This window comes from Leptinotarsa decemlineata, unplaced genomic scaffold (assembly GCF_025532065.1).
Source record: "Leptinotarsa decemlineata unplaced genomic scaffold, Ldec_3_MD MMD2_tig00000251_RagTag_RagTag, whole genome shotgun sequence".
NCBI classification, from domain to species: Eukaryota; Metazoa; Arthropoda; class Insecta; order Coleoptera; family Chrysomelidae; genus Leptinotarsa; species Leptinotarsa decemlineata.
In genome coordinates, this window is record NW_027412547.1 from 6,526,374 (window position 1) to 6,553,261 (window position 26,888).

At 37.1% G+C, this 26,888-nt stretch overlaps 1 protein-coding gene across 11 annotated transcripts in view; it reads left to right on the plus strand.

Moving 5' to 3' along the window:
* Positions 1-26,888, plus strand: part of Atx-1 (Ataxin 1) — a 333,854-nt gene that overhangs the window by 150,767 nt on the left and 156,199 nt on the right. For 6 of the 11 annotated variants that reach the window (XM_074173589.1, XM_074173595.1, XM_074173590.1 and 3 more), the window contains one exon: positions 24,893-24,941. The gene's annotated coding sequence lies outside the window, so the exon portion shown is untranslated. Of the gene's footprint in view, positions 1-5,508; positions 5,757-24,892; positions 24,942-26,888 lie in introns of those variants that run through there. The other 5 variants (XM_074173588.1, XM_074173600.1, XM_074173591.1 and 2 more) reach the window with 2 other exon arrangements.

Here is a 26,888-nt window from a genome sequence, read left to right on the forward strand (position 1 = left end):
CGAAATATGTGTGATAGGGTTCCTGTTCCTTTATTGAATACATAGATATATGTTTGAAAAATGACATCAAATAGCAAGACTGAACCTCTCTTATTAGTAGTGTAACTGTTTTTTATAATACCTACTTAGTAATTATTTAATGTAGATAAATACATGGTTCAGAAACTAGGCGTATCTTCTTGGTGGGACTCAACTTGTTCAAAAAATTTGTCTAGTGCAACTACGGTTTCAATAGTGCAGTATAAATAAAATCAAGCCGATTCAGTTACGATCAAAGTTATGACATACTAAATATTTGGTATGAGTAATTGACATTTTCATCTACATAGATAAGAATGTAAATTACTTTGAATGGAAAAATATCGAAAATTCTGTTTATTTTCTATAAGAATCGAACTCAAGTACCAAATGAATTGTATAAAGCAGCTAGTGAAGCAGTTTGATCTGAACGATGAAAAATTATTCTTGAATATGAAAAAAATGGGTATTGTTTGTTTACATTGAAATGTTTTTCTGATTGCTGCATCAAACTTTTGAAAGAGGAAATCGTTGATAAGAAAGTTTAAAAAAAGTATCAACGAAACTGAGCAATTAGGTATTTCTCTGAATGAAAATAAGACTTTCATTTTCATTGTTTCGGCCTATATATTGATAGAAAATAGAGTTTTTCTTGAATAATGATACATAGTTGCATGATAGTAATTTACATAACAAGTCCACAAATACTGTTTTTTGGAAGAGCCGACAAAATTCTATAGGCGAGTCCAAAAACTTTATTTTGTTTGTCAGTGATTTGTGTATATAGGGTTTTCCAACAAGAACTTCCGAACTTTGACAATTGATAACACCCATCTTGTAGAAACTTCACCTGTCGTCAATTCAGTCCGTTTTGCCAAATCACCATAAACGAATAAAGCATTCAACAACACGTACAATTATAAAATTTTTTCATCGAAATTGTTGTTTTTTCGACAGCTTACCGCGCGCTTCAATCATTTCACGGTCGCTTTAATGGTCCTACCGAGAGGGTTATTCCCAATGTGGTGGATAAATTTGAGTCCACTGGTTCAGTAAACGATCGAGCAACACCCGTACTCTGACGAAATGCAAGATCTGCCTGGAACATCCCCTCTGTTTGTGAGAGTGTGCAGGAGAATACGAGGCAGTCGATTTCGCGTCGCTTACAAGAACTGGGTTTTTGACAGACCACAACTCGGTGAATTTCACGTCGTAAGTTGAGCCTGCACCCGTACAAAATTCAACTGACCTAGGAACTGAAAGTATTCGACCTTAGACTCTCGAGCAGTTGGCAACTAATGCTAATTTTTATCGAAAAATCGAATAAGGCCCATTTCTGGATGAATGGTTACGTGAACAAACAAAATTGTCGAATTTGGGACGACACCAATCCACATGAGATCCAAGAGCATCCAAATCATCCCGAAAAAGTCACTGATTGGTGTGGATTTTGGCCTGGCGGCGTCATTGGTCCTTATTTTTTTGAGATCGACGTTGGCCAGGCCATCACTGTCAACGACGAGCACTATAGGTGGATTATTACCAACTTCTTTTGAATTGGGATGATCTGGACACCAATGACTTGTGGTTTCAACAGGACGGCGTTACGTACCACATACCCCATGCCACATTCGATCTACACAAGAGATTTGAGGGCATAGTCATCTAACGTGAAGGTGATGTGGACTGGCCACCAAGATCGTACGATTTGACCCCATTAGACTTTTTATTGTGGGGTTTTCTCATGTCGCAGGTGTATGCGAATAAGCCACAAACCACAGCGGTTCTCAAAGCCAACATAACCCATGCCATTGAGAGCGCATCCCGCCCTGTTTCCGAAGTAAAGGCCGACTTTCGGAGAAGTGCACCATGTATTCAGTCAGTTACTTACATGATAACTATTGGGTGGAATGCTTTTATCTTTTTTTGATCTTCTTTTTCGAAATGTGTGTCTGTTTCAAAAAATACAAGTGAAAGCTTAGGTTAGGTTGGGTTAGGTCAAAAGTGAGTGGGTTTATTCGACCCTCCACCCCAACCCGCAAGGGTTTATTGTGGCTCAAACCTATTCATATTCGACCAAATGAACCCATCTTCTTCACGAAGCCGATTAGTTTGTATGGTGAGTGGTCTTTCAGGTCAGATGGTAAGAGTACGGTTCTGCCGAACTCTAAAAACCTGATTTGATCCCCAGCAGGGCAGGCACAAAGTATATGCTCTACATATGATGATTCAAATGGCAGTGACGTGTAAGAAGGCCTATAAGACATCGTAGTTCATCCCTACTGTAGTCCAACAACTGTTGGACTACAATCCTGCACGATTTTGCTAGAAGTCCATAAATCTTCTTGTCATCCAGGTGTTTGTTTGGCAAAGCCTAAAGCGATGCCAATGACATGTTCTGGTCCGATGAAGCTGCTTGCAGCACCCTCATTACCTCATTACCTTTCAGGCCAGTATGGCCAGGAATCCAGACCTTCCTATTGAGGTGAGTCGTTTTTGGCAATTTGCTACCAATTAAGACGTTGCTCGGTAGGAGCCAAGAACATCCAACGCCGCTTGAGTCTGAGAATATTTTTATTGACTTGTTTATGAGGTTGGATTCTTTCAATCTCTCCGCACACAATTCAATAGCGTAAATTTCCGTTGGTAATACAGTCGCATATGTTCCTAGGCAGGTTAACCCTCTTTCCTGGGTTTGCGACTGAAAACACCTGCACTAGAACCGGAAGGGGTTCTTGATCCATCTGTAAACCAACAACTACCTGCTCTTGATATTTCCTTCTCCTAAGGTGAAAGTGAAAGCTTACTCATCATTCGCTTTTTCTAAATATGCCCTACGTGGAAATATTGAGATCAGTTCACTTGTTTTTTTTTAATTTAATGATAATAATAATAACAGGTCTTTATTCATCGTAATAAAAATAAACAAAGAAAGATATGATGAAACATAATATGATGAATGGGCGAGGTTCAGCTATTATAGCTGCTTTCAAACCTAACATTTCAAACTATAAAAGAATGCATGGTATCGTAAAAAATTAATAAATTATTATAAAATAAAATAACTATAAAATAACACAAAATGATAAAATCGCGATATGGTAAAACAACATCTGGGAAATCGAAACCTATTTGATAAGCATGAGGACAGTATTGTGGTAACTTATTGACTCGTTGACATTAGAGCTTTGAGTCTTTTTTAAAGTTCTTGAGAGGTAACTGTTTGAAGTCTACAGGTATGGTGTTATACAATTTAGCTGCCATGTATGAGAAACTACGTGTAAAAATAGCCGAATTATGATTGGATATAAACAAGAGGTGTTGATTGCGACTGTTATTGTTGAAAGATAGTGAAATGAGTTTATCACGCAGATAGGGTGGAGTTCCGGTTTGCAATATTTTATGAGTGAACGTGAGAAGGTGCAGTTCTCTTAGGGCATTAAGTTTCAGCCAACCTGAATTCTCAAAGGATGAGCTTATGTGATCGTATTTACGGATTCCTTACGAAAATCGAATACAACTATTTTGTATTTTCTGAAGACGCCGATCCTCAGTTTGTAGTAAAGCTGGTCCGTAAATGCTATCACAGTAGGCCAGTCTTGAGAGTATCAGAGACTCACAGAGGCTGAGTTTCAAGTTTTTAGACATTACAAGTCTGTTAGGATATAACTGCCTCGAAATATTGAAAGAAGACTTGCATACGTAATTAATATGTTTTGTGAATCTAAGTTCGGTGTCAAGCCATAAACCTAAATTTTTACTTGCCTCTACAAAAGGGATAGCGTGATTATCGATGTGAATAGATTCACGCACCGTACTTCTTCTATTTTTTGGTCCGAAAAGCATAACTTGCGATTTATTTGGATTGAGTTTTAAATTGTGTTCACAGGATATATCAAACAGCGATTTAAGATTTCTATTGATGAGTTTTTCGACCTCTTTAGTTTCATGAAAACTGAAAGACGTATATAGTTGGGTATCATCGGCGTAGTGGTGAATTTTGCATGTCTGTATGTATTTATGGAAATCACTTATGTAGAGAGCAAAAAGAAGTGGTACCAACACTGAACCTTTTGGTACTCCATATCTCCTGACCAATGAAGTAGATTGTTCACCATCCAGTATGACATTTTGAGTCCGTTCTGATAAATATGTGTCTAGAGTTGCTGCGCTGCGAGAAAAACCAAAAAACTGAAGTTTTTTACACAAGATAAAAGAATCTACGGTGTCAAAAGCCTTGCTGTAATCAAGCAAAATGAGACAAGTGAATTTTTTTCCATCGCATTACTTGAAAATATCATCAGTGATAAGGGTCAGTACTGTTGTTGTACTAAATTGTGGGCGAAACCCCGATTGCACGTCAGAAATGAGATTTTTCTCCACAGAGTAGTTGGAAATTTGATCCTTCATTATCATTTCCAGTGCTTTCGACATAGTAGGAAGTAGGCTGATGGGTCGAAAATCAGACAATTCGGTGGAATTGCTACATTTTGCTAGAGGGGTAACTCTGGCATGTTTCCATAGAGATGGAAATCGACTTGTTGTGATAATGGAATTGAAAATAAATGTAATATACGGCAGTAATTGAGGTATCACCAGATGTAACATACGGATAGAAATTTTGTCACAACCTACAGTACTACTTTTGATTTTATTTAAATATCTTCTGACTGTTTCACTATCAATAGTTTTGAAGGAGTAATCATTTTCAGAAATCTGTGAAGCATATCTCCCGCAAAAATCAATTTGATAGTCTGTTTTATTTACAATGGGTGCATTTGTAAAATGCAGGTATGGCAGGAGTACTTTTATCACGAAGTATACTGAGCGATCTAAGCGTACTCCAGGTAGCCCTAGTGTTTGACTTTCTCAAGACATGATTCAAATATGCAGCTTTTTCACGTCGAATTGCATTACCAACATAATTACGGAGAGATTTATAATAATCCCAAGCGCCGGGTGTCCTAAGTCTCTCAAATCTTTGAAAAGCTTTATTCTTGAGCTTGAGCATCTGTTTGATATTGTAAGTGATCCAGGGAGAAGGCGGCTTGGTTGCTCGTATAGTACGGTGAGGAGCATGAATAATAGCATATCCTCAGGAAGGAAGGAATTATGTAATATAGTCACCATTAAAATAAGGAAGGGTTTTAGTGTATTAGAAAACAAATAAATCATCCTATACTTCCACTTATTGATTCACCGATGCCACAGTCACGAAAAGTTGTGATCACTGCGTGGCAGACAACCCAATGGTTCTGGGTGTGATAGTGACTAGCTTGCTAAAGTACGAAGGTGGGTACTACAATCAGCAACAGCCCACACGAAGGAATTTGCCACCAACAAGTTCTAGATGTATTCAATCCAGGATGTTACTGGTATGTGATTGATCTATCGATTCCAGACCCCCCTCACATGTTCCCCAACCAACCCAACATTACATATGACAACACCGCCCCGCGGTGTTCAGCGACAAACTCAGTTCCGTAGACCGGAATCGTAGTGTGTTTGGAGACTCCGTTCGCGACGCTGACGACGAAGTTGACGTACCCGGCTTCACTATTCGCGGCTAACGACATCAGCTGGCGATATAGTACGTTTGTAATAGTCGTGTGTACGGTGTGAACTTACGCGAGACTAGTATAGCGGGTGGATCCCGTAGTTTGTGCGTTTCTCTCAGGATATTCTAGAGGCACATGGATAGGAATATACGTTGCTTCGTTGCTACCACTGAGAAAAAGGTAATTGATAGCGATGTAAGGAATTTCCGTTTGAACCGTGGTTCCTTGATGAGGACTAAACGTCAGCTGTGCAATATAAAATAATCAATGTTCCACTCTGGAGTGGTGAAAGATAAAGCGTTGGCTTTTTTGCTGGAAAATTGATACGGATAGCGAAGGCCAAAGTGAGAAAGGAACAATACACATAAGTATTGTTTTTTGTGTACAACCAGCATCAGTAGAATAATCACAATTACTGATACCAAAGAATCACTAATAATAATATTGATAACTTCTACCACAATTATCTTTGATTTTGCTTCGTGGCGATACTCCATTCCATAGATTCCATCTATTGAGACAGAATGAAAGATAGCAACTGAGTTAGGAATAAAAAATTATTAAAATGACTGGAGTGGTTATTTCACAATCGAAATCGTAGCAAAGAAAGCAGCTTATCAGCTATAAATAAAAAAGGACATTATTAATCGAAGTGTAATGGAAAAGAAAAATGTTTTACTTACTTTTCTAACATTGAAGAAAATATGTTAAAGAAAGAAAATAAATAAAATAATTCTTAATGAAGTTATATACAGCAGTTTCTTTCAGATAACAACTGATGGAAGAAAACATTACGAAATAACTTCCACGTGAATATTCAACTTTTTTTCCACCAACAGACATCATTCATTGAAAAGCAACACGAAATATAAAAGAGTATTGACATAAAAGGTCACTTAAATGGAACACTATGATCCCTAATGGTGTACTTCGAAGTTTGGGAAGAAGACTTTGTGTCACACCAAAAACCTAATCTCTCTTAAAATGTTTTGAAGGACGTTTCATTTTATAGTATTTTTGTAGATATACCAAATTGGATTTTGGCTGCGGTAAGGTGCAAAGCCTCTCAAGTACCTGTTAATAACTCATTTGCTGATTTTATTATCCAGGTTTATTGTACTTCCAGGAATACGAATTGGAAGAATATTCGCAATTAGCAATTCATCAACAGTGTAGTCGATAAAATTTCGACCTTCCTCAATGAATTTTCATAGTCGCCATGGTACATCTGAAGAAAACAAAATCGTCACTGAATCGTGACAGAGTCGCAATTACTGAGAACAAAATCCGGACTGGTAGAAAGTGGTAAAATGAAACTTGTACTGTTCCATCTGCTACTGCGGCAGACATCACTGGAGGTGCACTGACTCCGAGGACGAAGTTATATCTCGAAGTATCAACAACGACTTAATGGCGAGCTCGTGTTTCTGATTGGATAGAGGACACGACTATGGAAAATCCTCTCATGCCCGCGGTTGCAAATTTCTGGAAGTTTTTAAGAGCCCTCAACACAGTTCCATTGTAACCTACTTGTTAGTTTCGCTATGAGGATGACACTTTTGTTATTCCTATGCCACACCAGTTGTATTCATCCCCGCAACCAGTTCACTATGGAAAAAAAATGAAAAATAGATAACATTTTTGGATGTACTCGTCAACAGAAAAACTGCAAACTGAGGGTACATAGTTTCTCGCAAAACAAGTCATGCTCATAGGTATCTCAACACGAACTCAAACCACCATCCAGGACAAGAACGTGTGATTATGAAAAAACCCTTGTTGATCGTGCCACCAGGATTTGTAGGCCACATCTTCATGAAGAACTTTCTTATCTAGACCAAGCGCAAAAAATCAAATATGCTCTTCATCTTAAAAGAAGAAATATTCCGATTTCGACCACGATTTGAGCTGTAGGTGGTAGGCACAGTATACTTGCCTTACATTAAGAAAGTCATGGATCTCATTAGAAAACTGTTTCAACGTCAGAATATTGAGACCATTTACAAGCCAACTAATCAACCACTATCAGATCGAACAAAGACAAAAGAGAGCCTCTGAAATCCGCCCGTGTTTACAGGGTTCCATGTTCCTGTTACTCAGTTTACATCGAAACTACCGCAGCATCAACACTAGGGTACCCGGATGAATCCGCAATTGCAGAACTGCTGTCTAGTCTAATTCAACGAAATCATGCAAGGCGATTTCGAAATAAAAGAAAAATGTGTAGGATCAACAGAACTTGGTATCCAGTACTCAAAAAGAGCAGAAATGAACTAGAATACAACCTTGTTCGACATCTCACCAGCAACATACCTACCAACAACGTAGACCGACAGTCAGAACAACTTAACGAAAGTGTGAACATTCGCATAGGCACTACAGAGAAACCTCCATTGCCATTATATTCTCTGAGAGTTTGAATTCGTGAGAAGTTATTTTAGGATGGGAACTCATCTTTATATTGCACTAGTACTATGTTGCTGTATCGCTGCTGTTCCAATGTTTTAACAGAATTAACGAACTTAGGCATGCGCAGCGTTATAGAACAGTGATTTCAAAAAATTGTTTTACAGCACCATCTAGTGGCGAGTTACAGAAAAATTGATAGCCTAAAAACCTTCTCTATGAAAAATTACTTATACATGTCAAGTTTCACCACGATCGGTTTAGCGATGTAGAAGTTTATCACTTACCAACCAACCAACCAACAAACATCCATTCCTATATATGTGATGATTATAGTGAAATGTACGATAACCGAGATGATATCTGTCGAGCACCCATACATTTTCGTTGATAGGGTTGGTCGTAAATGAGGGTATGATTTAGTCACATCTCGACTTCACAAATATAGAAGAAATAAAAATTAAAACTTCAGAACTAACTTTATAGGTGAAAAGTGTGAACGATCATTGCCACATAAATGTCAAACAAGAAACAGAATTGGCTTACTGACACTTTGTGATAATAAAAATGGAAATAAGTGAAACAAAAATCGCAAAACGGTCACCGTTACAATCGGAAAACTGTGTTGTTTATTATACTCAAGAATTTCTAGTAAAAACATGTTCTTGAATATTGCATCTAAAACTATTCCAACTGATTTTTTGAAATCGGAATATTTGTGAGCATATACCCCACAATATCAGATGAAATAATTAATAATATTCTAATTAACAATACCCAGAACGTTCGTATGCCCTACTTGACGCAGTATATTTGAATTTGAAGAGTTTATCCTCAGCTAAAATACATAATTTTCATGAGATTAGGAAATATCACAAACCCAACTTCCTCACTCTATATAAGTATCTTGAAAGTTTACAAGTATTATGCAAGCGCGGTCAATACCCTAAAAAATAACTCCCTTCAATTATATTTCTGAGACACCTTTACATATTCTGTTTTGAAATATATAAACTGTGTGGAATTCAGTGCGATGGAATGGTATATAGGAAGATATTATTGTGTTATTTAAGCTATAAAGGAAATGCTACAATAATTTTAATTTCTGGGAGATAAGATTAACGTTCAATTTGACGCAATTTATTGCGTCAATGATTATGAGAACTATTTATCATTCATCGATAGACAGATATCGGATCTCTCAAAAGTGTTGCTCGTAAGCAGCTCGTTCTTAAATGTTCTTTCAGCTTTTCAGTAGTGGAGATAAAGGAGGATATTGTAAGTACACTAGCCATGAAATTGATTTGCTATAGTAAGACAATTGCTATCGTCGGCATACATAATTATTTTTTGCGCACTTGAACGTGAGTTAATCATATCATTCATAAGAATGATGAAGAGTACTGGGGCCATTATACTACCCTGTGGAACACCCATAATAATTGTTTTTTCTTTCGATTCATTATTATTCAATACTGCAATATGTTTTCTAACCTTCGAACTCCTCGAACCCCTATTCGATACAATTTTTCTATTAAAGTATCATGACTCACAGTATCAAATGCTCTGCTCAAGACAAAGTATGAAGATATTGTGTTTTGTTCGTTGTTTAAATAGTTATAAATATTTTCACATAGTTGTGATACTGCTGTTGATGTTGATTTATTATCCGTGTTGATAAATAATTCAACAATAAATTATGGTGTTCTAGAAATTTGTCCAAAGCTAAATCTCAGCAAATTAATCACTCAGCGAATGTATAGTCTGTCCAGAAATGAGAAAAACTACAGCCGTATATATATATATATATATATATATATATATATATATATATATATATATATATATATATATATATATATAAAGCGATGGGTAGTCTTGACTTTGTTATATGGTCGAGCTTTCGAGAATGTTTATTCCCTTTATTAAGACATCTACAATACATTGATAACATTGAAGCAAAATTGTAAAACAATAGATAAAAAAGTACTGTCGATTTTCAAATTTTAAACTTCAAATGTCATAATGTCAATTATCAATTTGCAAATATTTCCTGTTTCCTTTCTTTCTAGTTGCTACCACGCCACTAGTAAGTGCCATGCATGGCCGTTAAAATAAAATTTAAAATTTCAAATCCTTTAAATGTTACTTCTGAATAAGTTTTATATATATTTTTTCTTTAAACCATAAAAATTTAATTTGTGACACTTTTCTACATAATGAAAAGTACTAAGTTTGTGTTTCTCAGTGAAACGTTCGACTTTTTACTATAACCTCAAGTTAGTAAGTACTTTTTTATCTATTGTTTTACAATTTTGCTTCAATGTTATCAATTTATTGTAGATGTCCTGATAAAGGGAATAAACATTCTCGAAAGCTCGACCATATAACAAAGAGTATTCTTTAAACAACAGCCCAGCCCCCAACATTATTCCGTATTTCTCTCTCTCTCTCTCTCTCTCTATATATATATATATATATATATATATATATATATATATATATATATATATATATATATGTTAGTGCCATAGGTTTACTGCCATCAAATCATTTTCTCTTAACGAAATATATAAATGAATATACAAAATTTATTCTCAAAAAATTTCATTCATAACAAACAAAATAACATATAAACTACGACAAATGTGAAAATTAGTCCAGTTATAACCGAACCAATCTCCAACAGATAAGTATTTAGTTGAAAGGAATTGAAAAAACGTTGTCAGTATGAATAGATATTCCTTTGAATTATACCATCAACAGACACACTGCACCCATCAATTGGCTTGGATTTTTCCATAGAAAAAAAATATAAATTTATTTTCTGTTGGGAGTTTAAAGGCCATGATAGAAGGGTTAGTCTTAGTCTTAGTGATATTCTTCAGTATACTTCGAAAACGCATTGTATAATAAGCTACCCAACATGGAAGCTACTTGTTTGGGAACCGTGAAGCGTCCGAAACTGTCAGCATTAAATATAAATGAATAAACAACTGCTATGAATGTTTATAATTCTTTAAAAATATAATATCCGCCAGAAATGAAAAGTATGGCGGAAGAAGTGCAAAAATGCGCGAGCATGACTGGTGTCAATAGATCGACAATTCTTAGAATTCTTAAGAAACTCAAGGAAAACAACAGTTTTTTGAAGCCGAAAGAACAGTACACTCTTTTCACATGTAAAACAAAATACCAACATTAGGTAAATAAAATTTTCTCAGTTATTCGGGAAGACATATTTTTCCTGATATGAGAAGAACTAGATTATGGAAGATATTACAAGAGCTAAACACTTTTGGAAAATAAGTTCGAAAGAGCATGTTGACAGAAAAATCAGAGATTGTAGAAGAAACTATTCGAAAGAAATAAAGGGAGCCAGAACACTGGGTAAATCTATTTTTTATTTGGATGAAACATGGGTTAATGGGGGTTATACCGTCTCGAAGGTTTGGCAGGACCAGATAATCAAAATCCTAGTGTGTCTCTCAGTACAGCCACACTTTTCTTCTTCTTGAAAATGGCTTCAAAGTCGAAGCTGAAACGCCGAACAATGCAAAATTTTGATCGCGATTCAATCCGAAATTCAGATGTTAAAATTTGTAACTGCGAAATGCGTCTAGAATAGGGAAGATCAAACTTCCTCTTGAAGATGATCACTTGGTGATCGAAACACGTGTCGAAGTGTTAAAATAACAGTTTGGTGTTGGGAAAAAAACCAGTATTATTCAGTACTACACCAAAGGTTCCAAACAAAGTGCATTACAAATGGATAGTGTTATTGATTTTCAACAAATAAATGGTCTGAGTACGCATCAAAAAATGATTTTTTGCTACTAATTGTGAGTTAAGTGATCCTAAATTCGCCTAAACTTGAATGTCTTTGTATGAAATTCGATACCCATATACAATTCTTATTGATAGTGCAAGCTCACTGGTCAGATTTCGAGGAATGTTGCTAGCTACCGAGCCGGTTTGTTACAGAATCAGGTCCAAAAGTATCGAAAATCTTGTCTCTGGACTTGTTGCCATGCCGCACTTCTCCGTCTATATTTACCAAACAAGTCAAGTTGTTTTATAAACATCTTAAATTATTCTCACAGAAAGGTAGTAATGAGCTTGTAGAAGGTTTATTTACCATTTAGAAAATAATCAAATGTACTAGATTATTGATTGTATTATTTTTCAACGGTGGGATTTTCTACCACGTACTATATTTGTACAATTACAATCATATACAAACTAGATAGTAAATAAATCATATCCAAATAAAAATATGCTCGCTCTACTTCAACTAAAAAAATTAACTTTTTCCACAATTGAACGTTTAGTACTCATTCAATATGAACGCTATATATTCATGAAATTGATAAAATCATATTTACTTAAAATATCACCTGATACTTATTTGTTTGAATGCTGAGGATTTATGGTATTCACATAATCAAATAATCAAATAATTCTAGAATATGCATCACTAAACGTATAGGTATCTTATCGCAAATGTCTCTTGTAGATTGTCCAAGTTCTGAACGAATTAGGAAAATAAATGAATTAAGAAAATAATAATGCCATTTTATACGATAGATTGCCTTTTATATTTCGGGATTTGGCAACCCTAGTGTTGCAATCTCGCAACTGACAGCTCTATCGTAAAGTTGAACATTTTTGAGCTTATACGTACTCAGAACATTTCGACATACGCGCGCTATTTGTGTTGTTTACAGTAACTTGAAAGATTCATCTCGATCCAAAAATGGAATTAATTCGTGAACATTTTCGTGCGATTATTTTTTACAACTTTCGACGTGGATTAACTCAGCAACAGTGCATGATGAATTTAATTCAATTTTTGGCGATGAAGCTCCATCAAGGACCAGTGTTTATCGATGGTATGATGAATTCAATCGTGGTCGTAGTTTACTCCAAAACGGATTTCGTGAAGGTCGTCCAAAATCAGTTGTTGTTCCGAAAACCATTGATGCTGTGCGCGAACTGATATTGCAAGATCGTCATGTGACCTATTGTGAGATTGAGACAACCTTAGGCATAAGTGGAACCAGCATACATTCAATATTGCATAAACATTTGACTGTCAAAAAAATTTGTTTGCGTTGGATCCCACACAATTTGTCAATCGTTCAAAAAAAGGCTCGTGTCGATATGTCGAAGAAAATGCTCAAAAAATACGATCGCGGTGCTTCGAAACACGTCTATGACATCGTGACAGGTGATGAATCGTGGAATTAAGCAGATGAGCCCGAAAGTGAACAGCATTCGGCTGTATGGGTGTTTCAAATCCAACAAAAGTTGTTCGTGCACGAAGCACTTCCAAGCTTCACCAACTATCACTAGAACAACGCAGAATAGTCAATTCTGAGTGGGACACAACCAGTTGCCAGTTGTCTTCCAAGAAATCAGGAAAACCAACCGCCGAAAACGGATCACTCTTCACGACGACAATGCGAGCACTCACACATCGGCTCAAACAACTGCATTTTTGAGCACCCAAATCATCGATTGGATGAGTCATCCACCGTATAGTCCTGACTTGGCACTGAATGCCTTCTTTTTCTTCCCGCACATGAGAAACAAACTGAGAGGTCAACGTTTTTCGATACCTGAAGAAGCGGTTGCTGCATTCAGAATGCATGTTTTGGAGATACCTCAATCAGGGTGGTCAAGGTGCTTCGACAATTGGTTCAAACGCATGCAAAAGTGTATAGATCTTCATGGGAAATATTTTGAAAAACAATAAAGTGATTTTCGATGATTAATGTTAGTTTTTGTTCTCTAATCCTGAAATATAAAGGCAACCATCGTACGTACATACCACCTGGGCTGAAAAGTCCCGGTCCTTAAAAAGAAAACGCGTTTTTTCTGTTCAAAATTGCCTTCATTCATCAACGTAATCTCCATCAAGAGCCACACAAGCACCGCTCTAACATTTCCATACCACTTTTGTAGAACGATTTATCTTTTGCCTCAAAAAAGGCGTCATTTTCAGCAATAACCTCTTCATTCGAGCGAAATTTCAAACCGATGAGCATTTTTTTTGAGGTCTGCGAATAGCCAGCAGCCGCTGGGAGCCAAATCTGGTGACTATGATATATGCGGGAGCAATTCGCAGCCCATGTCATGCAATTTTTATATCGTTTTCATAGATTTGTGACACTGTGCATTGCCTTGATGAAGAAGCCCATTTTTTTTCTTTAAATGGGGTCGTTTTTCCTCAATTTCGGCCTTCAAATGCTCCAATAACGCTATAAAATATTCACTGTTGATGGTATTTCATTTCTCAAGATAGTCCATGAATATTACATCACGCACATCCCAAAATACAGAGGCCATAACCTTTGTGGGCGAATTTTTTTCGCGTCACCAGTCAATCTGACATCTGTCAGTCTTGATTTCAGTCTTATATTCATCAATACTCTGCCTGTAAGAATAATGATTCGCTCATTTCGTTCAGTTTGCAAAATCCAGGATTTCGTATATTGGCAAAGCAGGTAGCTTTGAAATAAAATTGTACTCTCGTGATATACGCCAGCTTCCGTCACATGTTCTGTTCTCGACCCAACTGTGGGCATATCAGGTATTTTCGCTGATCATGTCTCGGGATGACTTTTCATCATTCCTCTTCATAATTTGTGATTTTATTGGGAAGTTTGTGCCAAAAGTATCAGGTATGTGGTTTGTGACCTTCGTTTATTGTGGCTCACACCTATTCGCACTCGACCAAATAAACCCAGTTGCTTAACGAAGCCGATTAGTTCTTATGGTGAGTGGTCTTTCAGGTCTGATGATTCGGTCCCCAGCGGGGCAGACACAAAGTATGTGCTCTGCTGTTTCATCATTTTCCAAACATTGGCGACACACAATGTCTCCCGACAGTCCAACTCTCTGAATATGATGATTCAAATGACGGTGACCTGTAAGAAATCCTGTTAGACATCGTTCATCTCTACTGTAGCCCAATAACTGTTTCGTATCAAGTTTCGAAAGGTGAATAAGGTGAGCCAATCCTGGAAGATGCTGGAAGAAGTCTGTTTTGACCCACGATTATTTTATCGTGAGTATGACTGCTTAATGCACACAAGAATTACAATAACTCTTGTGAAAAGTTAGGATAAGAAAAGTAACTTATTAGATGCACTGTAGACAAGACAAGATTTATTCTCTTACAAGGTTTGAAACGTAATGAATGATTTTACAAAAATAGCAATGTTTCTTTCACATTGGTAGTTAGAGAAGGGATCAGATTCGTCGTTGTAGGGATAGACGTAGATTGGGTAGGTAGGAAATGTTATATTAGCGGGCAATTCCCAAGATAAGGGATACAAGGAACAATTAAGGAATTTAAAGGTAGCTATTTGTAATTTACAATATATACATGGAAATAGGTTTAAATATTCGGGTTGTTTGGAAAAGATATTTGTAAATATTGAGTTTTATGAGGATAGGTGGATTAGAAAAGACCCGTACATTAGAAGACCAACTGGAAAACCCCGATTAGGAACAATTAAAAATTGAATAACTTAAACAAGATTATTTAACAATACATAAATTAAAAATAATGCCATAATCTGTTTTGTTGTACAAATTTTCGAGCTGGCAACTCTAGGCTAAATACTAAAAGATTAAGATTCACTTGAAAAACATAATAATTTCGATAGCAAGATTTTGAGACCAAACAAAGTCCATATATCTTCTTGCCATCTAGGTGTTCAATCTTTGTTTGGCAAAGCCCAAAGCGATGCCAATGACAGGTTCTGGCCCGATGAAGCTCCCTTTGCAAGGGAGTCAGCAGACCCATTGCCAGTTGGAGGCATGAAGTCAGAGGTCATTTCCAGAATACTGTGACTTCCAGTGTCAACCAACAGTCTATTGCACTCTGCATTAAATTGATTTGTGCAATTGGCAATGTGCACAAGTCTATATGCAGTTGTTTATAGTCCAGGATAATAATAGTACAAGCAGAGGATTTATACTTTTCTAGCAACACGATGGCTCATCTCCACAGTAAAAAGCAGAGATGAATGTACCTATTTTTTTGTAATACTAAACCAATACTCAGCAACTTTTGATGGTGTGTAAAGCTCAGATTAGACTTTCTCTGGAATATTGTTCTCATGTATGGAGCTCCGTCCCTAAGCATACCCTGAAGCTGCTGGATTCCATCCAGAAAAGAGCCATGCGCCTGATTGGAGACGCGAATATTATCTGTAACCTTCATAGAGTCTGGAACATCGAAGTAAAGTTGTCTCTCTTCTATAGATACTTTCATGGAAAGTGTTCACGTGACTTGGCACATTTGATTCCACCAAGAGCGGTATATATCAGAAATACGCAACGGACTGTGGCTGCTCATCGTTTTGAGGTTCAACTCAGTACACCTCGAATTGCACTGCTTATGACTCTTTCATTTGGAGATTTGCGTGTATGTGGAAAAAATTTCCGAAGAACTTTTTTCCAACTAAATTTAATCTCCAACGATTCAAATCGAACGTGAATCACTACTTTCGCCCATGCATTGCGTGTGCGAAAGGGATCTTGTAGTGCCTAAAAAACAATGGATCTATTTCCTTTAATGAGGTTTATCAATGAAACTTCATGCTCCTACCTTATACAACGAAAAAAAGTCTTCAAAGGTGACCCTGGTCCGTGTTTGAGTGAATGACACGTTCAACAGTCGTGCCACATACAGGCTGCGTCGTGTCTAAAAAATTTAATGAATTTGCATATTCACTTCGAGTTCTATTTCAACTCAGCTCGCTAATCGTCCAGACGATCGCTCGCTGCAAACTGACAGAGTTCAGTGTTCGTTTGAAGCAGAAAATTGTTGGTCGGTTGTACAGTAGCTTGGCTTTCTGTACCGATTGAGTTGCTAGGAATGCTGGCTTTGTCCGTAGCGTAGTTCTATTACTACACTGTATCTCTGTCTCTATTCAGATTACTTGTCCTGTACCCCGTGTCCCATTAAATGAGTCGTGATCACTGGTCGGTTCATATCAAATACTGATTGATAACTTCGGAGTTCATTGCGCTTTTGCGTGTTCAAGGTAAACTTATGGAGTATTTTTCGTAAACTGATACAGTTCTTAAAGTTAAATAGTATAGGTAAACGATATAGTGCAACTTACCTTCCAACAGCTCCCCTTTAATGATATAGTTGGGGAGCTAACTGATTGCGTTATTCAATAATCATTTCTGATTATATAAGAATCACAAAAACTATATGATATCGATATAAGGAGAAATACGGAATATAATATTGTTGGGGATGCAGTCAAAGTACTGAGACAAAATGAGAAAAACCAAGAAAGTACTTGATAAAAATAGCTGCGTTAACGCAAACGAAACATAAGTGGAACCACCTATTGGTGTGACACCCAAGTCAACTTGCCAAGTTTTTTATGTCAGTGTTGGTGGTTTGACCAATCCACTGGTTACTGAATGTGGACTTTTGACGAAATTATCCGGTGACGCTATGAATCACACATTAGAAGATGAGCCCTTGTTAATGCCTAACCAGGGCAGGGTTACCTTTCGTAAACGATAGATATACTCTATAACTCATAGCATTCTATTATTTTGCAATACTCTTCGTCTATTGTAAGATCTGAATAAAAATTGGGGGCTTGAACCACTGGTGTTATGTGACTTGTGTTGGACAATGAACTTGGGCCTTATGGTGTATCTGAAAGAGCCACAGGAATAACATACTTAGCCAATTCAGCCATTCATCCATGCCCAAAGTACCAAGGATGTGAACAACCCCTTTCTCCATTTTCGTAGGAACTTAGTTGACCACATGAACATAAAGAGAATCATTCTACAAGAAACTCGAAATGGGGGTAGTAATGCCACCGTGGACCAGCCTAACCAAGCTAAGGTAAAAGGAATCGTGCCGACAGCTGAATGGCCGCAGGGTGATATGTGGTCACGAATGATCCTGTTGGGGTACAGGGCGAAACCTCATTGTAATCAGCCTACCTCTGGCAATACGGGGCTCTGCCAGAGGTGACCAACTCTTCCCTTGCTACTCGTGGAAACACACATGTGTGAATCAACAGAAACAACAAAAACAAAAACCAATCCTGAGGCTGGACAGAAGTGCTCACCTCAATCTAAGGCGGTGGCTGGGGATGAAAGAAATGACCACCCCAATCCACCGCGTGGAATGAGGCTGGACATAGCAGATCACCTCCAACAGCAAGGCACTTCTTGTGGCGGGCGCCAAGAGGTCCGCCTTGAATAAAGGCAAGGAACCGGCTGCCCGGACGGAAATCTTCCTCACTTCTGCACCTCCACGGTACTGGATGCAGGCACGAGCCGAAGCGCGACAATCTTTGTTGACAGAGGGCCAGACGTATCGCTGTCTGACGAGTTTGGTGGTCGCTCTGGCACCAGAATGCGACAGCCCGTAGATGGCATCGAAGGCTGGTCTGCGAAAGGCGGCTGTCAGGAAGGGCCGCGCTGTCGTCGTGGAGACGTCGCAGAAGATGGCAGCGTTGGATCCAGGGATGGTCACTTAGTGCAAAATCAAGCCAGAGTCGTTTCTCTGACGGAATTCCTGGAGCTGCTGGTCCTGTTGCTGAGGCGCTGCGAGGGCCTCGAAGTCAAGTGGCGCAGCGATGGCATCGAGCCGGAAGAGAGCATCTGCAACCACATTATCCTTCCCATAGATGTGCTGGATATCGGCGGTGAATTGTCCGATGAAATCCAGGTGGCGGAACTGGCACGGGGAACACTGGTCAGACTTCTGGCGAGAAGCGAAGGTCAGCGTATTTGTGGTCGGTCATGACGGTGAATTGGCGTCCTTCAACCATGTGCGGGAAGTACTTGACGGCCATGTAGATGGGTAGAAGTTCTCGATCGTAGGCAGAGTATTTTGCCTCGGCGTTGCTCAGCTTCTTCGAGAAGAAACCTAGAGGAACCCATTCGCCGTGTTCTAGCTGGTGTAGGGCTGCTCCAACGGTATGGTCCGACGCGTCGCAGATCGAGGAGAGTTTGGCGCCGAGCTTCGGGTCGGCAAGGAGTGTTGTGCTGGCTAGGGTGTCCTTGCAGGTAGTAAAGGCAGCTTCGGTGGTGTCGTTTCGTGAAATTGGCTTCTTCCCTTTGATGTACCAATGTCGAGACTGGTGATAGGTGAATTAATAATAAGTCGGTCGCAGCGTTTACAAATAATAAAATTTAATATTAACATCAACAAAATGACGAACAGAAGAATTGTGTTATGAGAAGTCAATTTCATAACAAGAATTTATACTACAAAAAATAAAGATCAATAAAGAAATGAAATGTTTGTAAACTAAATAGTTGTAGAAAAAACCCTACAAACAATAACTTGTTTGTAATTCACTTCTTTTTTTTCTATGTTACGTCAACAATAAACTTTGTTTTTTAGACTTGGTAATTTGGACGAATCGGTTATCACGTTAGGATCAACTTGACGCAACACAGTAAGCCATTACGCGTCTACTGTAAGACGATGAGTGAGGATGCGCGGGGGTATAGTGGTGGTCTGAGCAAAGAGGGACCATCGCCCCGAACGCGATCCGATCGCGGGCAGACGCGTGAGGGCAGACGTCGTTAGACGCGTGAGGGCAGACGTCGTTGACAGTTGTGTTAGTTTTGCGAATTTCTCTATAGGTAACATACTTCAATACTTGAAGTTATTCATTTCTCAGTACAGTTGGCATATTTTTTCAGTTACTGTATTTTTAAGGTAAAAAAATAAAGTACTAGCTGTTACCCGCTCTTATATTAACGTACAGCCAAAGCTACTGAACCTAGAATCTTGAAATATGCAGGTAGGTTCTTTGTATAGCGTAGATAAGCATTGGAAAAAGGAATTAAGGAATTCCACCCCCAAGGAAAAAACTGGGGTTCAAATATTGTATTGAATTTCGTCAGTTTTGAAGTTGGAAACATGGAGTTTTGGGTTGATAAAAAAATATTGTGAACATTTTGTCGAAATGGTCTGTCACGAAACTTAATGTGACAAACCAAATTCTACGCTGGCGAAGCCGCGGCAACAACTAGTTTCTTATAAATACACGATGAACTGTGGGAAAATATCTTCATGTAATCATTCTTCGGCAGTTGAAAAGACCGCAACTTTTACTTGAATCGGTATGGGAAGTATTCCTTCAGGCAGAAAAACTCGCAAATATTTTCATATGAGAACCTCCAAAAACCCATCCAACTCGTGATTCACCAACTATGCAGACTAATACCACCCTTGGGAGATAACACGAGGAGTAGTAATTATGCATGAATTTGAGTAATGACGGGGCAGCAGAATCGAGATAAAGCCACGCCTACACCGTGGGAGCTACTGATTGCTCTAAGCGTAATTTTTGGTGAATAAATTAACAATCCGAAAAAATGCTGCTTGGCTCGATTTTGTTTATAAACAATTTTATGCTTCACAGCATGAAATGTAATTATTATTCATTTTACGATAATTAATACAATTAAATAATCATTTCCTCAGCAGAAACGAAATATACATTTTGTCCTTGATGTACTATGTTGTGAAAATGTATCGGAATGTGAAAACGAGAAATTGCAGAGGTTCTGCATAATGGTTTTGTACTAAGAAATTGATTTTATCGCCAACTAGTACCGAATGCGTGATTTTTTGCTGATATCTTTTTGGCAACACTGTTTTTGACAGATCATACGTGAATCGTGTCTTGTGTCAGTGTCAAACTTGTTCAGTTTGGTATATAATTTAACCATGAATCGACTTACGAATGAACAACGCGTGCAAACTATTGAATTTTTTAATCAAAATTCATGCTCGGTGAAGGAAGTGCATCGTGCACTTCTTCCAATTTATGGGCAGTTTCGTCGGCTTACTGAGGGAGCTATTCGGAAGCTTGTGACTAAATTTCGAACCCAGTTTACATTATTGGGCATTAAACCACCAACACGCATACGTAGAGTAAGGACCGAAGAAAATATTGCGGCTGCATCCGTCAGTGTTCGTGATGACCGTGAAATGTAGATTCACCGCCGTTCGTAGCAATTGGGCCTCTGTTACTCCACCACGTAGAAAATTTTGCTAAAGGATTTGGGTGTGAAACCTTATAAGATACAGCTGGTGCAAGAATTGAAGCCATACGACCTCCCACAACGTCTAACATTTGATGAATGGGCGCTGGCAAAGTTGGAGGAAGATCCACATTTTTATCGAAAAATTGTGTTCAGCGACGAGGCTCATTTCTGGTTGAATGGATACGTTAACAAGCAAAGCATTGCAAAAGCTACCGAAGCATTTCGAAAAAGTCACTGCTTGGTGTGCATTATGGGTTGGTGGCATCATCGGGCCGTACTTCTTCAAAGACGACAACGGTCGGAACGTTACTGTGAATGGCGAGCGCTACCGTGTGATGATTGGCGACTTTTTTGCCCAAAATGGAAGAATTGGACATGCCTAACATGTGATTCCAACAAGACGGTGCCACATGCCACACGGCATGCGAAATAATGGATCAATTAGGAGCCGCCTTCGGTGAACAGTTAATCTCACGTTTGGGGCCCGTCAATTGGCCGCCTAGATCGTGTGATTTAACGCCTTTGGATTATTTCTTTTGGGGTCATGTTGAGGCTCATGTCTATAGGGATAAACCAGCAAAGACTGACGCTCTGGAAGTCAATATTGAAGCATTTATACGTGAAATACAAGTAGTTATGTTAAAGAGTGTGCCAAAATTGGATCTTGCGTACGGGCCATTTAAAGCGGAGCCGATGACAACATATGCATGAAGTCATCTTCAAACATTAAATTATATCGATCGTTCTATCGATGCTCGATTCTATCGATAACATTACTCCAGTAATTTTAACTTGACAAGTAGCGATAGCTATCATGTGTGAAATTGTTTCTCGAATTATTTTAACCAAGCTTGGTCAATAAGATGTTGATCTTCAGACAATAAAGCATATTTTGACTTTGACTTCGACCCGAAACTTCAAACCCCTGCGGTGAGCCACTACCCCCCCTATTTTTTTCAATGACATGGGGGATCGAGTGATACATCATTTGAAAGGCCTTTTGTCCCTTTATTACTTCTGTGATTTTTTTAGAAATTGGTTCATTCGTTATTGAGAAATTAAATGTTGAACGTTTTATTTAAGAATGAACAGAAAATTAGCTGTCGCCTATTTTATTGAGGAAATCAACAAAAATAATATCAATGGCAACACAATCAACGGATGAAGTGTTCGAAATGACCTCCTACACTGTTAGTTTTTGTTGAATCTAGTTGTCGCAGAACAAAAAGTAGATAGTTGGCCACTGTCACTTCTTCACGAATTTTTATTCAGTCATCCTTGTTCACTGTGTTCCAACATGGTTTATTCTACTGAAGAAAGAATAGAAATTGTTGCAACCTATCATCTAAATAATGAATGTGCTAAAGCTGCTGCAAGAATATATAATACGACTCATCCAGACCACAACGTGAGCCATCAATACGTTCTGGTCACAACAGAAAATATTGAGTATCGTGTCTTGTAAGAAATGACGGAGTTGAAGTGGCAGTTTTAGGACATGTACAAATGGATAATGGACAATCTATCAGACAAGTAGCTAGAGCATCTTGTGTTTTTCAGATTTTGAAAGCCCACAAATTCCATCCTTTCAAAATGAGACTGGCTCAGGAATTAAATGAAGATGATCCTGATCGTCGACTTCAGTTTTGTGAGATGTTCAGCGAGAAATTGACCAATAACCCAAAACTATTGAACAATACATGTTTTTCATGTTGAACTCCACAAAAGTTGAATGTCTGGGCCGGCATTGTTGGTAATCATATCGTTGGACCATTCTTCATTGAAGGTCATCTCAAAGGAGACACATACTTAAATCTTTTGCTTGAAGGTGGTTGACAATGTTTCGTGGTGTATTTCATCAGTTCGGATTTCCACTGTCTGATATAATATAAATTGATTGCAATACAGGGTGGTAAAAAAATACAGTTTTTTCCTTTGCTTGAAAAAGTGACTGAAAGTTGATTTTTTTAAAACCTTTGTATTATTACAAATTCAGAAAGCTGTTAAAATGTTCTCCGTCATCGTGTAATTCAATGTTCATGTGAAAGTGTTAATTTAACACTCTTCTCTTGTATGTTTGTTTCTTATCGACTCCTTTGAACTCGATTTTAACTAACTTTAAACGGACATATTTATTTTAAACATTGTACACTTATCAAGAATCGGTGACAATACAATTATTTCATAACTTTATCTCATTATCCTGATCAGGATCGCTAGGATTAAATAATTTCGCCACACAGAGTTTGTGTGAGAACAAGTGAGACAACTACATTATCTGCGCGTATATATTATATATTCAAACAAATGGGTATGAAATTGCAAGCCAAATTAAGGTGAATAAATATAGTTTAATAACTCAAAAAACCTCTTTAATAGCAACACAAACTAATAAATAAAAAATAAATAAATCTGAAATCAGAATAAATCTATTTACAAACAAATAAAATTTGTTGTGAAAAAGCGTGGGGCGCTAAATATCCATTGTTATAAATACTTGATTAGGAGATGTTTGCAGGATCGGAGCAATAATAAAATGTCTTTCTCAAAATAAAATATTCAATTAAAATTAGTTTTCATGATATTTAAATTATCTCCAATTATCATACAGAATATATCATTGGACTTCCATTGTCTAATATAATATAAATTGATTTGACATCCCTGAAAAAACTAAAAAATAAAAGATTCCTTGTTATTTCAGTTTTTTGTTTCAATAAAATTGTTATTTTCGGTTAATTTTTTCATTTTTTTTCAGGGATTTCAAATCAATTTATATTATATTAGACAAACCCAGATATGTTCCTGTGTGTATTTGATATATTTTCAATCTTTGACATATTCGAGAAAGTTCGTGAATAAAACGAATAGAAAAGGAAACATGCAAGAAGATAAAATATTGATTTTCCGATTCTGAAGACAAGGCATATTTTGGTCTCCAAGACATCAAGATAGTATTCTATGATTACACACATTTTAGGAAATGATGACAATTTAGTAGAAAATGAAATAACATTTCAGCAGGATGGTGCACCGCCACATTTTGATGTTCGTGTGAGACAGTTTTTGAAGGAACGTTTTCAAATGCGTTGGATCGGTAGAATGGGTCCAGTGGAGTGGCCAGTTAGATCACCTGATCTCACACCGATAAACTTCTTTCTGTGGGGGGCACCTGAAGTCGAAAGTATACTCTACCAAACCTACAAATCTAGAAGACTTGCGACAGAGAATTCTTCGGGAATGCCGATTGGTGACTCTGGACATCTTGAATAATGTACGGAATGCGGAGAGTAAACTGTAATATTGTATGGAACTAGGTGAAGGTCATTTCGAACAATTCATTCGTTGATTTTTTTTCACTGATATTATTGTTTGTTGATTTCCTCATTAAAATGAACGACAGTGAATTTTCTGTTTTTTTTTTTTTAATAAAACGTTCAACACTCAATTTCTCAATAACGAATGAACCAATTTGGAAAAAAATTACAGAGGTAATAGAGGGACAAAAGATCTTTCGAATGATGTATCACTTTACCCCCATGTCATTGAAAAAAATAGAGGGGGAGCTTGCTGACCGCAGCGAGGTGAAGTTTCGGGTATGATTTCCATATAAGAATTAGGCTCCCTAGAAATAAAAATTGACGTGTTTTTTCAATTTTTTGTTGGAACGCCCTGTATACTCTTACTCATGGTTGTATTGTATTATTTCGCTTCCATTTGTCGCTAATGTTTGAGGTGTATCTAGATTCAATCTTCGTAAGACTCGTTCAATACTTATTGGTGAAATTTTAGTTGTTGATAATTTGAGTAGAATTATATTTAAATTATGCCTTTTGTTGCAGGTTGGTAAACTAGAGTATACCAGTGGTTCTAAGGAGGATATATTAATTGGTATGTGACATTCATAACGAATTATAGTTATATAAATCCGCCATAAATTATTTTCAGTCAAATGATTAATGCACCATTTGTTGAAAACGTGGTATTCATTATAATTATCACCAGGTTTACAACTTTTGAAACACAATACTAAAATAACCATCACTAACATGTGTTATCGAGTCACAGCCGAAATATCCGTAAATTACGAAATGTCTAGAGTTTGTTGCAATATGACCGGGCACTGCAATAAAGTGATCGTAAAATAATATTTTACGTGATCGGAATTGTACAAATTATTAGGCAAGGTAATATTATTATAGAAAATGAGTTTATGAAAGCATATTGAATTAAAATTTTATGTTCGCTTCAAAAGGTAACACGTCGCTTTGATTTCAAATTAAACGAAAGTTACAACACTCTTTGATTTTCACTGAACATTTCATATGCTTCTTGTGACTACTATATGAAAACAAATTCATAGATGCTCAGTCAAGACTTGTTAAATGAAATAACTGTTGCTGAAAAACTTTTCAAATGTATAACCATGGTTCTGAAAATGTGTCTGGTGTATCAGATGAGGTTATATCATTGCATGATTTTTTTCATGCAATGATGTAATGATGGTACAAACACTTGAAAAGAAATTATTTCTCGGAAGTATAGTTTTTATATACATTGTTCAAATGTACTGTATTTCCATTTGTTTTCATGACTCACATCATTCGCAAATAATAGTTTAGAACTAGACTTCATCTCAACTAATCTACATTGGACTAGCTTTATCAACGACATTGTTCTCCGATGACTGAGATAACCTCAAGATGTTCAAACCTCTGAAGAAGCTAGCCACCTGTGCCCGCGAAACGTCAGAACAAATTCCAAAAATCCACGGTCTTCAAACGCGAAAAATAGTGACGCTGAAAACCTAGGCCGCGAAAGCTATTGTCATGATACCACTTTGTTTCTTGAAACAAGTTTATCTTTTCTGTATGTGAAAATTATAGGATTTTTTTTTCAGTATGATTTGCCATTATCGTTAATTTTGAGTTTAATTCAACTGCGAGTCGATATGGGCACTAAATTAGTTTATTGGATTAGATATGTATTGTAGTCTGTCCAGAAATGAGAGAAACTACAGCTTTATATATATATATATATATTAGTGCCATAGGCGTAGTGTACCAAATCATTTACTTTCAACGGATTGAATAAATGAATATACACAATTTATTCTCGAAAAGTCTCAGTCATAACAAACAAAATAACAAGTCAATCACGACAAATGTGAATATGTGTCCAGTTGTAACCAAGACATTCTTCAAAAAATAAGTATTTACTTGAAGGGGAATAAAAAACATTGTTTTTTCGAAGGCGGTATAAATATATTTTCCTTTGAATTATACTGTCAATAGACACACTGTACCTATTCATAGGATCGACTTGGCTTTCTCCGTAAAATGAAAATATTACATTATTTTCTGTTTAAAGGCCACGGTAGAAGGGTTAGTCTTGATCTCAGTCTTGGTGATATTCTTCAATTTACTTCGAGAACGCGTCGAATAAAAAGCTATACCGTCTGAAACGGTCAACATCAAATATAAATGGAAAAACATTTATTACGAATGTTTATAATTCTTTAAAAATACAATATCCGTCCTGAATGAAAAGTAAGGAGGAAGTGGTGCAAAAATGCGCGAGTATGACCGGTATCAATAGATCGACTAGGAACTCAAGGAAAACAACATCTTTTTGGAGCCAAAAGTATCCACTGGCGGAAAGTGTTTGATTATCGACGAAGAAGTCAAGAACTCTATCAGGAGAACAGTAGGTATATTCTTTCCACATAAAAAACGAAATACCAACATTAAATAAATTTCTGTCAGTTACTTGTGAAGACAGGTTTTTTCCTGATATAAGAAGAACTAGATTATTGAAGATATTACAAGGGATGAACTT